Raw genomic sequence first — 15,263 nt, 5'->3', positions numbered from 1 at the left:
AGCACCCGCTCTCAATAACGTCGCACATCTGGGAGTCTTAGCCGACTTGAACATGAGATGAATATGAATAACTAGATCACATGAGGGTGACATGCCCTCACGTGCCAGTGTGCAACACTGCAGGAATCCAATAGGATAATTGGCGTCCTGCAGGTAGGTACAAGGCAATGCTTACGACCAAGTCCGAAACAGTAGGCTATTGCGGTGCAGCTAACACATTTTATTAGTAGCGACAGTATATTTACGCGCTATCGTCTGAGCGCTAATTATTGGCCCGGGGTACATTAGCCACAGAGATCGAAGCCCAACAGTTGAACGTGCTCCGCCCCTCTCCCGCCCTCAAAAAGAGAAAAGTAAGGGGGCCTAAAATAGGACTGAGAAAATACCTGTCAAACCTGCATCCCGCGGGGGACGTAATTGTCAGGGTAGAGCAACAACAACACACACACACAAAATAATAATAAACGCTCTTCTTTGCTATCTAAATTTAGCTCGAACAGCAATCCGGAAGCACGAACAGAAACACGAAATATGCAGGAAAGATGGCAGCAACGAAATATGTTGCTTTTGCGAGAGAGTGATTTTCTAGGTAGTCTGATTACAATCCTGGGTGATCGAATACACGACGAAATGGTGCGCATAACGTGACAAAGGCCGAACTTCGACCAAGAGCATCTGCTCCACCATTCCAGTGTGAATGCTCAGTGGTGTTTGCTTGCAGTGTGTGGGTAACTGGCTGCATACACATCATCGTCTACGGGAAAACCCCGTAAAAACAATGGCAGCACACTCAGTATGAGGAGCTGGACCTCAAAGCTCCCGCTCTCAACCACCTCGCTGATCTAAGCCGAACTGGCTCCATGCGGTTGGCCCGGTGCTCTCAACCCCTGACCTCAACACATATGTATAAAGAAATCACATGAGGACAACGTGCCCATACGTGCCAATGTGCAGCCCTGCAGTACTACAAAAGGACGATTGGCGACCAGCAGCGGGAAGCATTCAAGCCAGGCCGGGTGGGATGCTTGGCGATTGTTTCGTCAGTGTCCTCGAAAACTAAATCTTCGGGATTTTCTGGAAGTTCGTTTACCCTTTACTTGACCATGAAACCTTTACGGCGCAAGGGCAACTCCTCAGCACGAAATTCAGCCAAACGGACACAATATAACCGTACGATCAACCAAAATACCCGAGGCAGGAACCTGCGTATACGGAATCACGCACGGGGCCAACGTTTCGTAAGTCAGGGAGGTCAGAGAACCGCTACGTGATCAGGTGATCAGCACATAGGAACCCGTGCCATCTCTCGACAACCTCTTGCAACGCGAAGCTGCCGCTGGTTTCAAACGCGTACGGCACATGGCGCTAGTCACCACATTTTCTGCGTTTCTGTGTATTTAGGTGTGCGATTTTGAACCACGCTTGTTTATTTATTATTCTTTCATTTGCGATAAAACTTTGGACATCACTCCTGCTGATCATTACCCGCCCGCTGATCATATTTTCAGCCGAGAATAAGTACAGAATAGTCTTTTATGGCAAGTGTAAAAGTAGCGTTTTTTTCTTAAATTTGATAGGCAATAATCAATTAATGACGCTTTACGCGAGTAAAAACGTTCTTGACTTTCCTTTGCATACTGTGTAACGTCACTTTGAAAAAAGATTGACAGCGCTATCTCTTTTCGTGTTCGCATCATCCTTGACTGAAAAACACAAAAAATGGAAGATATGGTCGTCCTTCTCGCTTTATAACGCCACAGCTGATCATCACATAAAAAAACGAGTTCTTGCCTTAGCTTGCCCAAAGAACAAGCTTTCCGACGGTACCAACATATTTCACGTAAGTTGCCGAGAAGCCGTGTAACCTTTGACTGAAAATGACACTTTTCGGATGATGAGTGGGACCGTAGCCTTAAGTACATTTCTGGGTACTTGTACTTTACTTTAAGTATATTTTAAATCGTGTACTTTGTGCCGTACTTCAAGTGCTTTTTTCCGAGTACTTTCCCGTCACATACTCAAGTACCCAAACTTGGACTCCAGAGACAAAAAAGTCACAAAAGACTATAAAAAATGCACCCTACTAAAATCGCTAAAATGACAACAACAAGACGAAAAGACACAGATAGGGCTATCTCTGAGTTTTCGTCTTCTTGCCGTCACTTTAACGCTTTTTGTGGGATGCAGTACCAAGAGTCCCAGTCTAACATTTTACAAAAAAGGATTTTTGTGCTTTGAAAGAGCATATTTGTTGAAGTACATCTATTGTTGAGAGGCTTGAAATGTTGAAAAAATACCAACGCTTCTATGATTATGTAAAACGAATGGAATACAAAGACACGCTCACATTCCGACACTGCAACCGGCAGCACAATGACTTGGTCCATTGTCATTTCAGTTCTTGCAATGCAGGGTTATATGCTTTTTTATATTGTTTCCTTCATTGGCAATTAATAAGCATTTTTATCACATTATATGTGTGATTGCATTACATGATGAACACTCTGAAAGACACACCGGCTTTCATTTTTACATTTTACGTTTTTCTAATTGGTCACATGGATTACATTGCTGCAGATCACAGTCGTATTAAAATGAAGGCTTACATTGTGCTTCATCCTTTTTTACTTTCTTCATATTCTGTTTTTAAACATGTTGTATTTCAAAATAAGCAAGGAACGCCCAGAAATATATAACCGCTGTTGCCTTGTACTTTTTTCTCCTTGAAATTTCCTAGTCTGTTATAGCAGAAGATTAGTACCTGAACATCACACTAGGCGGGTAATCCTGGATCAGTCAGGGTATAATACTATTTTGCATAATCACAGCACAGCTGACTGATTACCTTTCTACATGTAACTGCAAATTATGACATCTCATTAAGCTTATATTCACGGGTTAGCACTTAACCTAAGACTTTATGGCTTCAGATCATTTGTCAAGAATACTCGCTAAACTTTTGCCAAAAGACAAGACACAGATACTAAACAGTGAAATGCAAAGTGATACAAATTAAATTGGCAAGGTACTTGATGAGTACTTGAAGTACTTTGCCTGGTGCTTTGTACTTTACTTTAAGTATAATTTTGAAGTACTCTGCCCATCGCTGATTCAGAAGCACCACCACCATAACATTTTGTTTCTCTCACGCGCAGAGACGTAGCGTATATTAAGACAAACACAACTGTAGAGACTCTTCAATGCCCAAGCGATGGCATCAATGACATTACGTCACATACTGTTATGGCATATCGAAGCATCAAGTGACATTTCTTTGTTCAGTTCACTGCATTCACTAAGCAGTGGGTGTTCGGACACGTTGGAAGAGCCAAAAGGACGTGAGACAGAAGGGATCAGGGCAGAATCCAAAGGGGACAGCATGGAGACACTTGCCTGGAAAAGTCTCACAGAACGCCGATCGAAACTCACAGGAAGCAGGCCTGTTAGTCAAAAGCTACGAGGGGCCGCATACATGACATTTCGTTTATCCCACGCGGATGATGACGCCATCTACTCAGCTACGCCCAGGTACATTAGACTCTCCCCATAGATAATCGACGACAGCATTTCCATACCTGAATAAGCAACTCGCATTTTAAGTTCGACACACAGACGCAACACACACAAAAGACAAAAGAAACAGTAGCGGTCTATGTTCGTAGTACGTATAGCGTCCGGTGCAGATGCGACGCGTGGATATTGCATCTTCTTTCAAGCGTACTTTACCGATGGGGGAACAGTGCTAAATGAAGGCCAGCGATAGATCATAATGACCCCGAATTCACTTACATTACATTTAAATCGCATCATGTCTATATAACAATCCCTGTCACGTATTGCAACCCGCAGAACCCGCAGTGAACCCTGACCCTTAGTAGGTTCTTTAACAAAGAGGGTAGCACGGAGCGTGTTCCTGCATGGGCAACGTCGAGCTCAAGCCAACAGGGCAATGCCTTGTACTACACGACGTGACCAAGAGAGAAGGGAGTCTTGGAGTTGGTTGTGGAATAGGCGCGAGTGCGCAGGTCCTCATTGCGAAAGCAGGCGGCGGAGATACTTTTGATGACATTCTGCTCAACGCGGCGCCATTCCTCTTCGACGACGTCAGTGATGGTGACGAGCTTGAGTCGGGCATGTGTTAGGGTAGTAGAGACGTGAAGTGTTTGTGGCCAGGTCACCAGTTGCGGAGCGGAAAATCTGTGGGAACACATAGGAAACAGATTTTACATGACGGGGAAGTGTTTATTTAAGTTGATGGAAGATGGAAGTCATGATGTCATACCGATGGATTACCTGGATTTTTTAGGCTTTGTATGTATTTGTCCTTTCTATGTGTTCCAGCATCAGAACAACAATTTCTCACGTTATTTAAGTGCTCGCTTCCTTTGGGACCCAAACACGAAATCCGAATGGAATTTGTCGAGTTTGAGCGTATAATATATGTGATCCTCCGCTTGCTGCTCTGAAGACAAGAAACAACAACAACTTTATTTCAGGATGATGGGTGGGGAGTTTCATCGCCGGGGGCGATACTCTACCCCATTGCTGGAGATGAAGCGGGGAATGAAGAAATGGGTCCCGTTACAATGAGGATCGAAGTCCTGTGGCGTCCAAAAAGGCGAAGAGAGCCTTGAGGACAGAGCGTTGGTGCTGAAGACAAGAATATATCGCATGGGCCACACAAAGACGTTACGTATCAACTTATCAACAAGTACGTTTAACTTTGGGGGGAGGGGGCGGAGGGGATAAATGATGTCTGGGGTAGCAGAACACGTCGGGAAACGAGTTCAATTTCTCCTCTTTGTTTCTTTCAAAGAAACAAACAAAGACGTTCGCGCTTTTTCCATGATACAGTCCAGACGAGCCACAGCTAACAACAGCTTTGACACCACTACTCTGGCTACCCGCGCCTCGCCAGAATTAGCACGAGTCACTGTGTGGAGTCGCTACCCTCGGGTGGGAGAGTAGCTACTCACCCCTCGGGTTGACACAAGTGAGTTTTAGAACGCTGATCCACTGAGGCCGGTGCGCTTGCACGTATGGTGAGGTTATGCCTTATGGTATACTCCCGTTAAGCCCTGCTGTAGCAGAATACACCAACCATCACTCTATATTTGAAAAACTTCGTATGGTTATCGAAAACACCCTTGTTTGAGCTCTGAAGGTTTGTTCACTGATTGACAAGGCTAAAAAATATTATGTGTCAAACGAGAAGAAGTTCGATCCTGAGGTTTTGGTGCTCAGTTTCATTATCTAAATTACTACTGTTCTTCAGTTCCACTTAATACGGTACACGTCACCCGCACTGATTATGATCGTAAAGTATAAAGTACGCCCACAGAACACAATTTCCTTAACGATGCTGGTCGCACACCTTGTCCATCAGTCCGCGCAACGTCCTATAATCTCTCCTATTTGACATGGTACCATTAAACTGTCGAAACCCCCAGTGCACTTTATACCAACCTGATGAAATCCGTCCACAAATCCACACTTGTATTGGAGTGACCTCGTTGCTGCACTGCCCACGGACGTTATCTCTTGCGGCATTAACAACCACTTTATCTTCATCGCGCGCGGTCCATGCAGATTAATGGATTAAGGTTGACAAGGCGACGTGGGTGAGGCCACTAGGCTACGTCCCCAAACAAATCACGGCTCACGATGCAAAAAAAAAGTACTCCGAAGAGAAGGAATGTCCATGGATGCCCACGGTCCTTCTTGGACGTAGACGCGCCATTTTTCAAGCCTCGAAGTGAACGCTTACTTCGTGCTCTGCTGAGTGAGAAAGCCGAGCACTCGAGGAGAAAAAGAAGTTGTTAGGGAGTCGAGATACTTTTTTTCTTTTTGTAGACATAACCTTCTTTGTCTCACGCAAGGAGCGTTGTTTGCTGGAGGAAATGGAAACGAGGCATCGTGAAAAACGATGCCTCACGCATCTTCGCCTCGGTGATTTATTTCTTTGAGTATTTATATAGCTTAGGGGGACGTGAGGCTTTACATAAAAGATGGCGAGTAGTGGTTTGGCAATGTCGTCGTAGCGGCGCTGCATATTTGAACATGTAGCAAATGGAGGAGTCGAACAGATATGACTTTGTTTACTCCTAGGACTGAACAGGCTCAGCCAAGTTTGCGGATAATAATGTCATAAGCAAACACAACATGGATCCGGGTTGAATCGACACGCATCAAATCGAAGAAGACGGGAACCGTCTATTTCCTCTCTCTGTACTCTAAAAGCTGAGCTTCGCGGCATAATACTTAAAAAGAAAAAGAAACACAGCATTTAAAACAGCATCGCTCTGCCTTGCCATTTCCCGAAGACTGGGTGTCCACGTCAACCTTGTTACGGTTTGCGTGTTCGTTGAGCGTTACAAAAATGCAATGAGAGCATGAGAATGAGGGGCAATGAGAAGACAGAACGACACCATTGTAAGCGCTGGTGGGGAATGAGCTCGTTAAGCGGTCAAGTTCTGTTTTTAGAGTGTGTGGTTGCCACGGCTTCGTCCAAGATACAGTCGATTACCTGATAATTTTAAAGAAGTTCACTCAACCCAACTTTGCTATTGAAAACGTTGGTACAATGGCTTTCATATTTGTGAAACATGCCATCAATAACTAGGTTAATTCGCTGAAGAAACAGTGCATTGTTACATTTTTCTAATAAACTCTCAAAATATGTTTCCCTTCTTTCCCTTGCTTCAACCGCTGTTCGCGGAAAGCAAGAGTACATATATAAAACTGTCGATATGGATGACTAAAGGAAGGAGTGACTTTCCGCCGAATTCGGATACGAATCTGAAGGACTGCTTCAAGGCTTTCTTGACGAAGGAATCCTTCTGTTCCAAGGCGTCCTGCATTTTTTAAAAATTATCTGTAGCCACACACATTTTAACCAACTTCGTCTTCTTTTTTCTCTCTTGCATTTCACATACGTCCCTTGAGGTACAAGACATTCTTAAGAGGTGACTTGGGGGGTCGCCGCTCGAGAAAGGCCGTACGATTCCTCGGGATGCTCGAGGTATCGGGCTCGTGCACATGCTGTACAGAGATGGTGGACACGCGGACTGGCTTACTGCGTGAGAGATGGGACGTGGAAGATTTCACAGAATCAGTCGCATTTATTACTCGCTGTCCGCACCTCGCTGCGACCTCTTCTTGCAGCAGTGCAGAGGTAATTACTGTATGAACAGCAGAACTCGTTGGAACGGTACACCAATGAAGATTTCAAGCAAAGGTACAGGTTGAGCAAAGGCACCGTTGTTTCCATCGTAGAGGAATTGACGACACTGCTTCGGCCGTACCCAAATGAACGAGGCTCGCCATTGCCGCCGCTGTTGCAAGTGACTACAGCGCTGCGGTTCTATGCTGGTGGTACTTTTCCGCTGGCCAACGCGGGCATTTCCAATGTGTCACAACCGACAGTGTGCCGCCTAGTGAAGAGGGTCAGCAGGGCCATCGCCACTAAGTTATTTCCGCGCCACGTTACCTTTCCTGCACCCGAGGGCATGACTCTGGTTATGCAAAATTTCTATGGAATTGCTAGTGTACCAGGTGTAACTGGGTGCACTGATTGTACTCATGCTAGGATAAAGAGCCCTGGAGGTCCTTCAGCGGAAACGCTCCGAGACAGGAACGGTAACTTTTCTATTAACGTTCAGGGAAAGCGTTCCTGATGTTTAATTATTCAGTTGTGCAATGCATAATTATGAAGCTGACCTTTACCTTGCCCATCGAGGCGTACGGCCACGAATTGTATTTGATCTACGTTTTACTTTTCGGTTGTGAAGTTTCTAAGCATGATAGAGCGGACGAAATGAAAATGATTTGTACCTGTACGTAAAAGGCCTCACCATGCAAAGTTCTTCTGTCGAACTATAATGTGTAAGAAAGGTATACTTCCAGTCGTGCCGTAATTTCTCATTGTCCGTGTTCCCATTATAAGCTATAAATGGGCCAGAACTGCAGTTTGTCGCTAGTTGGCCTGGCTCTGTCCACGACAGCAGGATCTTCGACAACAGCAGTGCCAAGTTCTTGTTCGAAGAACGTTTGCTACCTGGCATTCCCCTTGGTGACAGTGGTTATCCATGTCTTCCATATCTTCTGACACCATTACAACAACCGCGCTCGCAAGCTGAGAAGCGATACAACAACGCTCACATAAGGACCCGCAACACGGTTGCGAGCCTTTCGTGTGTGAAAGCGACGCTTTCCATGCCTAGACATGAAACTTCAAACTAAGGTCGAGACATCTGTGGCAATCATAACCGCGTGTGAAGCATTGCACAGTATAGCACGAACAATGAACGATTCGTGGGAGCTAGCAGCAGATGACCGACAAAGTACAAACGAAACAGCTTCTTGGAAGTGCCGAGGCGCCAAGACATCAGGAGCAGCCGCACGCCGGGCGCTCGTTCCTAGAAATTTTGCGAATTTAACGGCCTATAGGGGCGTTCGGCTAGTGTTTGGCCAGGCGACGACAGCGACGCCGCTCTGCCCTGGTGGCACGCGGGGGAAAAGTTTTCAAGTTGGTTGTTGAGCGGCAGTAAACATGGAAGCGACTACACGTCGGAGTGAACAGGAGCTTTACATAAAAAAATAGTGTGCGTGAGCAAGCACGCCTCTGCACGTGCAGGTTTGCTACTCCCGCTGTCGTTGTCATCAGTCCAACACGACCCCCCAACACCAACCTACCGAAAGGCCGCATCTCTCCTTGTCGGAAGCAATAATGTAGTTCTCGAGGTGCATATTCCTCTCACCAATGCCTGGTGACCTGGTGTGGTGCATGTGGCTTTTCGTGAACAGGCATTGCTGTATCAAGAATGCTTCCTCCCTGTAACTTTCCACAGGAGAGAGCTTCCTGCATCCTCTAGAAATACGCCGGTCTGGAGCATAGCGACTACCTTGCATATCCTTTCCGCCAGGGCGTGTCATACCGCGACGTTGCTGCTGTTTCTTTTTCCATATTCACTTATGTGAGAAGCTGCCAGGAATAAACAACGAAAGAAAAAAAAAAGTCTGGCGGAGATGTAACTACGTACGGAGATGCAGGATGCGTGCAGCGGCATGAGAACTGTACTTCTTCGTCTTCAGACGACCAGCCAAGAGAACGTTAAAGGAGCACGGAAGTGACATTTAACATGACTCGAAACCCTGCTTCATCTGTCAAGCTGTCCACAAGGAGTCAGAATGTAAAATATTTTCGCTCTGCGGCGTATTGTCACTGCGCAATAAAATTTACAAAAGACAGTCGAAGGAAGCAGTCGCGGACGGGAGACACGAGCCCCGCGTGACGTAGAAACTGCTCAGTGCCTTTTCTTTTTTTTTTTCGGCTCACGCGCCGCTTATACATGCTGGAGCTGTGCCGTTGGACGTCACTGGACACGTGCCGGAGCCCGTGATACGTCACGACGTCTTCTGCTTCGCGATGCGCTCTTTGGTTCTGGAGAGGGTTTTTGAAAGGCGTGCGGAACAGAGCCTTTTGCGCTGTGTAGGTTACCTGCGCTCATCTTTCTTTCGCAGGAGCTCATTTTATTCTTGGCAGAAGACGTCGCAGCGAAAAACAAAAAAATATTTTGGGGGTCACTTCCATGCTCCTTTAAGAAAAAGCAGCGCCGTTCCTCGACAAAGTACTACTGCAGTGGCGCTAGTGAAACAAAAACGCGCCTTGGAGTAAAAGCACTCCTTGATCGAGGAAACCTTGAACACGGATAGAGGTGTCGGTAATGGACAATACTCCCGACAGCGCAACGGCTGTTCTTTGATGACCCGGAATTTGTTCTACAAAGATAATAATGAGAGCAAATCCCTACTGCTGGGATTGCTCAGCGGCATCCGCACAGCCTTTTTCAGGAGTGTAACGGATATCTAATCGTACTATGTTTGTGTATGCACTAGCACCATTCATCATCTCAAAATAAAGTTGCGATTGTTGTATGCGCTAGCGCTGGCAACGTGATGTAAAAGGGGTTCTTTATTCACCCATCCATCCACAGCTATGCCGCGCGTTCTGCGCTCCTGGAGCGCCCATACAAGCTGATCAATTTCTCAAGTGAAGGAGTGTTCGTGAAACGTTATGAGGACTGAAGAAGACGAAGTACGTTCAAGGAGTTCTTAAGGCCATCATGAGAATCCGTGCGTTTGTCTTGTGGTGGTAGAACTTGAAAGCGTGATACTTGTTAAAAGGGATGCCACAGCTATTAGTTGGGTGCATTCAGTAGGCGCCCCTGAGCGCGAGTGTTCCAGACTCCAATCACTGAACGCGACACCAGCTCCGCTCGCGCAGACGAGAGTGTGAGACTCCGTGCCGCTTTTCGAGCTCCCGTTTCATTTCAGTGCATGGAAGCAGACGACAAGCGCCCGGTTGTTTGAGATTTTCCGTGACGTGCTTCCTGTTGAGCGTAGAGTGAGCGCCGGCGGGACGACCTTCGAAATGTGGGCTCGGATGCAACACACGCAGTTTATATGTTACCCAGTGCTCCGATTTCAGAAAACTTTAATATTTTTATGGCCGTTATCATGCTTTTGTGATGTGTGTCCATGCAATGGGCAACTTGCACACGGATATCGGCGGTTATTCGGAGGAAATGCGGTGCCTTAATGCTTCACGCCATGCTGCCGTCTTCACAGTAACCAGCCCCTATGACGCCTGTTACAAATTCCCATCTTTTCCATTTCATTCCCTTTTAGAAAGAGGAATCTTCACAACCGTAGTCGTCTCTTCCAACGTTACTATTCGCCTTTCCAGCTGGCTGGAGTTTTCCGGCTTACAGAACTCAAACAACAACAGCACCGCTCAATTCCGCAGTGCAAAACTACAGCGGGGAAGGATTGTCGAGAAGGCGAAGAGGAAACGCCGCGAACGGGCACAGGAGCGACGTAAATGAAAACAACGGACACAGCAGGAAACAACGCACGAGTTGTGTTATTTGTACAAGCTTCGAATCGTGTCTTGTGGGAGAAGGCATGAAGCAGGGCGATTTATTCATCGGCAGCCATTCGTTTCTCCGCCATCTTGAGGACGACGCGAGCGCCTCTATAAGTGGTTGGAGAGGCGAATATGTTGAAACTAAGCCAACGTGTCCTCCGTCTGTGCAGTGCATGAGCAGACAACAGGAAGCGGCATCAGCGAGCGAGCAAGTGTAGCCCTGTAAAGTTGCTTTTCGCTGTTATGTGGCGGCTCCAGGTGTGCCAGACACCCGATTTGAGTGCGCGAAAAGAGGAGTGATTATTAAATGCACTCAATGTCTTCACGAGGATCTGTCAAGTTCTCTGCCGCCTTCATGCATGTATCGATGCCGCTGACCCACGTATCCGCACTGTCTCTTGGCACCAACACATGATAATCTATATAAAATGTCTGTCTTTCTGTGAATACAATCGAATTTCTTGATCATACCAATTGTATGGGGATCCCAGAGTTCCGAGGTATATTCAAGCAATGGTCACAATTTATATGTCGAATGTGCATAATATAATAAATGTTTAGTTGCGTATGAACATTCGTATATTATTAATATGTAAGTTTCATAAGGTTTTCTGTTAATGGCACACCCAAATATTTATACTGAGTAACGTTCTTAAGCGATCGAGACATAATTCGATATGGGAAAAACACAAGTCTTTTCTTGTTTTCAATATTCAGGAAAACTGTTTTTTTTTTTTTTCGCGCGAGGAGCGCAGCAATCACAGCGCTTTGGAGCGTCCTGTCATCGAATGAAGGCCAGTCACACTTCTCATTGACAGTTTGACATTTTGGCTTGACATTGACTCCTTACCCGTCTGCGACAGGTCCCGCGTCGATCGATTTTTTGCAAACCCGAAAGCTTGTCTTTGGAGCCGAAAAAAAAAAAAAAGAATTTGTTAGAGGTAGTATAAAGTTGCAGTCAACGGGTTTCGTGTCGTTGTATCGCCCGCTACAACATTCGCATTGACATTTTGACTCTAATCCTTATTATTAAAACCTGACTAATTATTTTTCTTAATTAGTGAATTAATTAGTTGATTGCAAAACAAAACTAGTTTGAGTATCCTCATACCCCTGGTAACACTATGCAGTCCGTCTTTTTGGTGTGCGATGAAGAATTTCATTTCTTTTTTTAAACTTTGGCTCATTTTTCGTGAAACACCCTCCATAACACTGCAGCGAAATCGTGCCTTGTCTCAATCCGCTGTGTCGCCGTAGAGTAACATTTCCTAAAACCATGTGTCGAGTTTGTTAATAAGTTCCTTTTCTAAAAAATCTGTGAGATGGTTTCGCACAATGTGTTTCCTAAATTTGCATAAGGTGGAGATTAAAGAAATAGGCTGATAATTGTTCACAAGTAACTTATCTCCGCTTTTAAATAGTCGTCTAACTTTTGCACATCTCGAATTCGCTGATGTAGCACCTGTCCGCAATGATTTTTCATAAGTGACCATCAGGCACTTAGCAATGCATACGGTATAGCGTTTGGTAAAAGCGTTAGGTATGTTTTCTGGGGCGTTGAACATTTTTGTGTTAAGTTTAATAGTGTTGAGACACCAGCTTCTGAGCAGTCCAGGTCATCAGTTGGGCAGATATCCCTTGAGATGTGTAACGTAGGCGACAGTTCATCATCTTTAGTGAAAACAGAGTGAAAATATTAGGTTGACCTCTGGATAATGGCAAACAATTCCGTTATGTTAAATACTAATTGATTCGCCGCGTTTAAGAAAGCGCCAAAACTTAGCTGGGCCTGAGTGAAGAAATCCCTGTAGCACGACAATGTGACACCCTTCTCTCGATTTCTGATTTCTCGATTTCAGCTTTTAACTTCCGTCGTAACTCCGGTATATCTGCTCATAGATTCCTTGATTCATGTGTGTGCTTTTTTTTAAATCTGTGTAGACGCCACAATTTTCGTTTCAAGTGTATTATTTGGCGAGTGATGCATCTATTTACCACGTTTTATCTCACTGACCCAACGCTAGAATACATTTGGAAATAACAGGCGTGAACAAAAAAAGAAGCGCATCAAGTGTCGACGTCTAGATTGTCAGAACTGATGAACCAGATAAAGCGATGAAGGTTCCAGGAAGGATGTCTAATATAGAATTATCATATGCCTTGTTAAAGTTATAAACTTTCCTAGAACGTAGGGAGTTTGGTGATCTATGAAATCTGTAGAAAAACATCCTTGTGGTCGGATATTCCCTCAACAACATTACATGTGCAATCTATGCAAGCTAAATTCTGAGAGCAGCGGCATGGCCGATCGGGTTAAGGCGTCCCGCTCGTAGGTGGTACCCAAGGTGATACTGAACACTGGGATGTGGCGGGTTCGAATCTACCATCGGCTGCGCTGCCCGAGGTTTTCCCTGGGTTTTCCGAATACTTTCCAGACGAATGTTGGCACACTTCCCCCTGAACTCGTCCCAGGACGCATACTAACCCCCTATCCCCCACTCCTTCCTGCTGTCATCAGTCCAACAGTCAATGTCTCTACGCCGATCATAGCCACAGTTGCTTCGCGGCGCTAACACGGAATTAAAAAATAAATTCTGAGACAGGAAAGCAAGATCGAGGATTCCAATACTAGCCTAGCAAAATTATTATCAACTTGCAGTAGATTTGCGTGAAAACCAAATTAAGAAGGATTTACGAATGCTTAGCTTCATTTGTACCTCGTGTATAGGATCCCCAGTTAACGTCTGGAAGGTTGGATCAGTTTTGCGTGGCTATTCTGCATGGCGTATTCTGTCGGTCGCTCCGTTTTGTCGCACTGGATCTGATCAATTATGCTAAAGGAAGATTTCACAAACCAGGCCAGCCAAATGCTCACTTTCATCGCATTTGTCCCTTTTTGCTATTTCCTAAACTTCGGCCCAATAGAACCTCTTCCGTACCATCATCTGGACGCCATAATGAAAACCCCACGATATAGCCAGCGAACGACTCATATCATGCTGGGCCAGATTGACGAGGTCATTGCGTGTTTCTGTTTTCATTTGCTGGCGTTTACAGCGGCCAAACGAAGTGCAGTGAAAAGGAAGAAATATATTAGGAGCCACTGGGAAACTGAACCAAGAGAGCGGACAGCAGCGCCCCTTCCGTCAACAGGTTGCGGAGAGATTTCAATTTTTGCTGCTGCACTGAATCCTCTCCAGAAGACCTGTTGGCAAGTCTCAAAACAGCGCCACATTTGTCAGTGGACGTCTTCGTCGAAAGCAGCAGGATTAAAAGCGCTGCCTTTGCTTGTTATTTTATTTCCTTTTTTTTTCTTGCATCGTCGCTGCAAATGATTTCCGTTTTTTTTTTCCCCTGTAAAGTTTCTTCCGTAACATGTTCATGGAGCAAGTCCACCTAGGTTACATGCAGTAACCTGAAACACGAAAAGCGTTCATTTGTGTTACTGTTCGTACAGTATGATACTGCGCAGATGTTCATGCACGGCAATTGTTGTTACGACCAGCTTCGCAAGGATGCAGGCGTCGTGATAGAGAGGAACGGCTTCATAGTTTCTCAAGTGACCGGTTTACCAATCTTCCTTCCGCTATAGAGGATGCAGCACTCATCAACAGGACAACGATACGGAGTTACAAAAAGTTAAGAGATTCCGTGCTATGTGCAACTAATCTGCACAGTAAATCATTTTATACTTCTATTAAGGACGTGCCAGTCCCATGGTGCACTCCTCTTCTTACACCATAAACAGTGGGTGTTTGCTGAAACACCCTTTAATTACGTGTATTTCCCATAAAACACCCTTAGAAAGTGTGTTTAACAAGAAAACACCCCTGAAAGGGGAGTATTCTATTGAAAACACTTTTAGGATGGAGTGTTTTGTGGCAGATACTCCATCTAAAACAGTGTAATGCTAGCTCCAGCGGCAGCATGCCGAGCCGCGCGGTTCAACATTTTTGGTTTTATGGCAAGCACCACCCTAAGAAACGGCAGAGTTCCCGTCGTTAGCTCGGCAACGCTGTGGGACCAGCGTTAGTGCTGAATGTGCGTATAGTGCGTATGAATTTGCGCTAGCTGGTGAAGATCCCATCATCGAAGTGCACCAACAGCGATAGCGTGAGACCTCGAAGTATATTCCAGTTACGTGTCCGTACAAAAGGCAGTTCCCTAATATCTCGTACGAAACCTTCACACACTACGAAAAAGGTCGTTTACGAATATTTGTGTTTACCAGATGACCTTTAGCAAGGCCTTGGCAGCTCTGCGACCCATGGCATTGGACAACACACGTTACACATTTGTCTGAATGGCGATATCTCAAGATATGCTGGTATCAAGA

The 15,263-nt window shown here is 45.4% G+C and overlaps 1 protein-coding gene and 1 pseudogene across 3 annotated transcripts in view; both read left to right on the top strand.

Moving 5' to 3' along the window:
- LOC135385147 (hemicentin-2-like) overlaps window positions 1–15,263 on the top strand; it is a 575,110-nt gene that overhangs the window by 460,308 nt on the left and 99,539 nt on the right. The gene's annotated exons all lie outside the window — the stretch shown is intronic.
- Window positions 7,087–8,539, top strand: LOC135386396 (putative nuclease HARBI1; annotated as a pseudogene).

This window comes from Ornithodoros turicata, chromosome 2, assembly GCF_037126465.1.
Source record: "Ornithodoros turicata isolate Travis chromosome 2, ASM3712646v1, whole genome shotgun sequence".
Taxonomy (NCBI): Eukaryota; Metazoa; Arthropoda; class Arachnida; order Ixodida; family Argasidae; genus Ornithodoros; species Ornithodoros turicata.
This window is presented reverse-complemented; position numbering and strand designations above follow the sequence as displayed.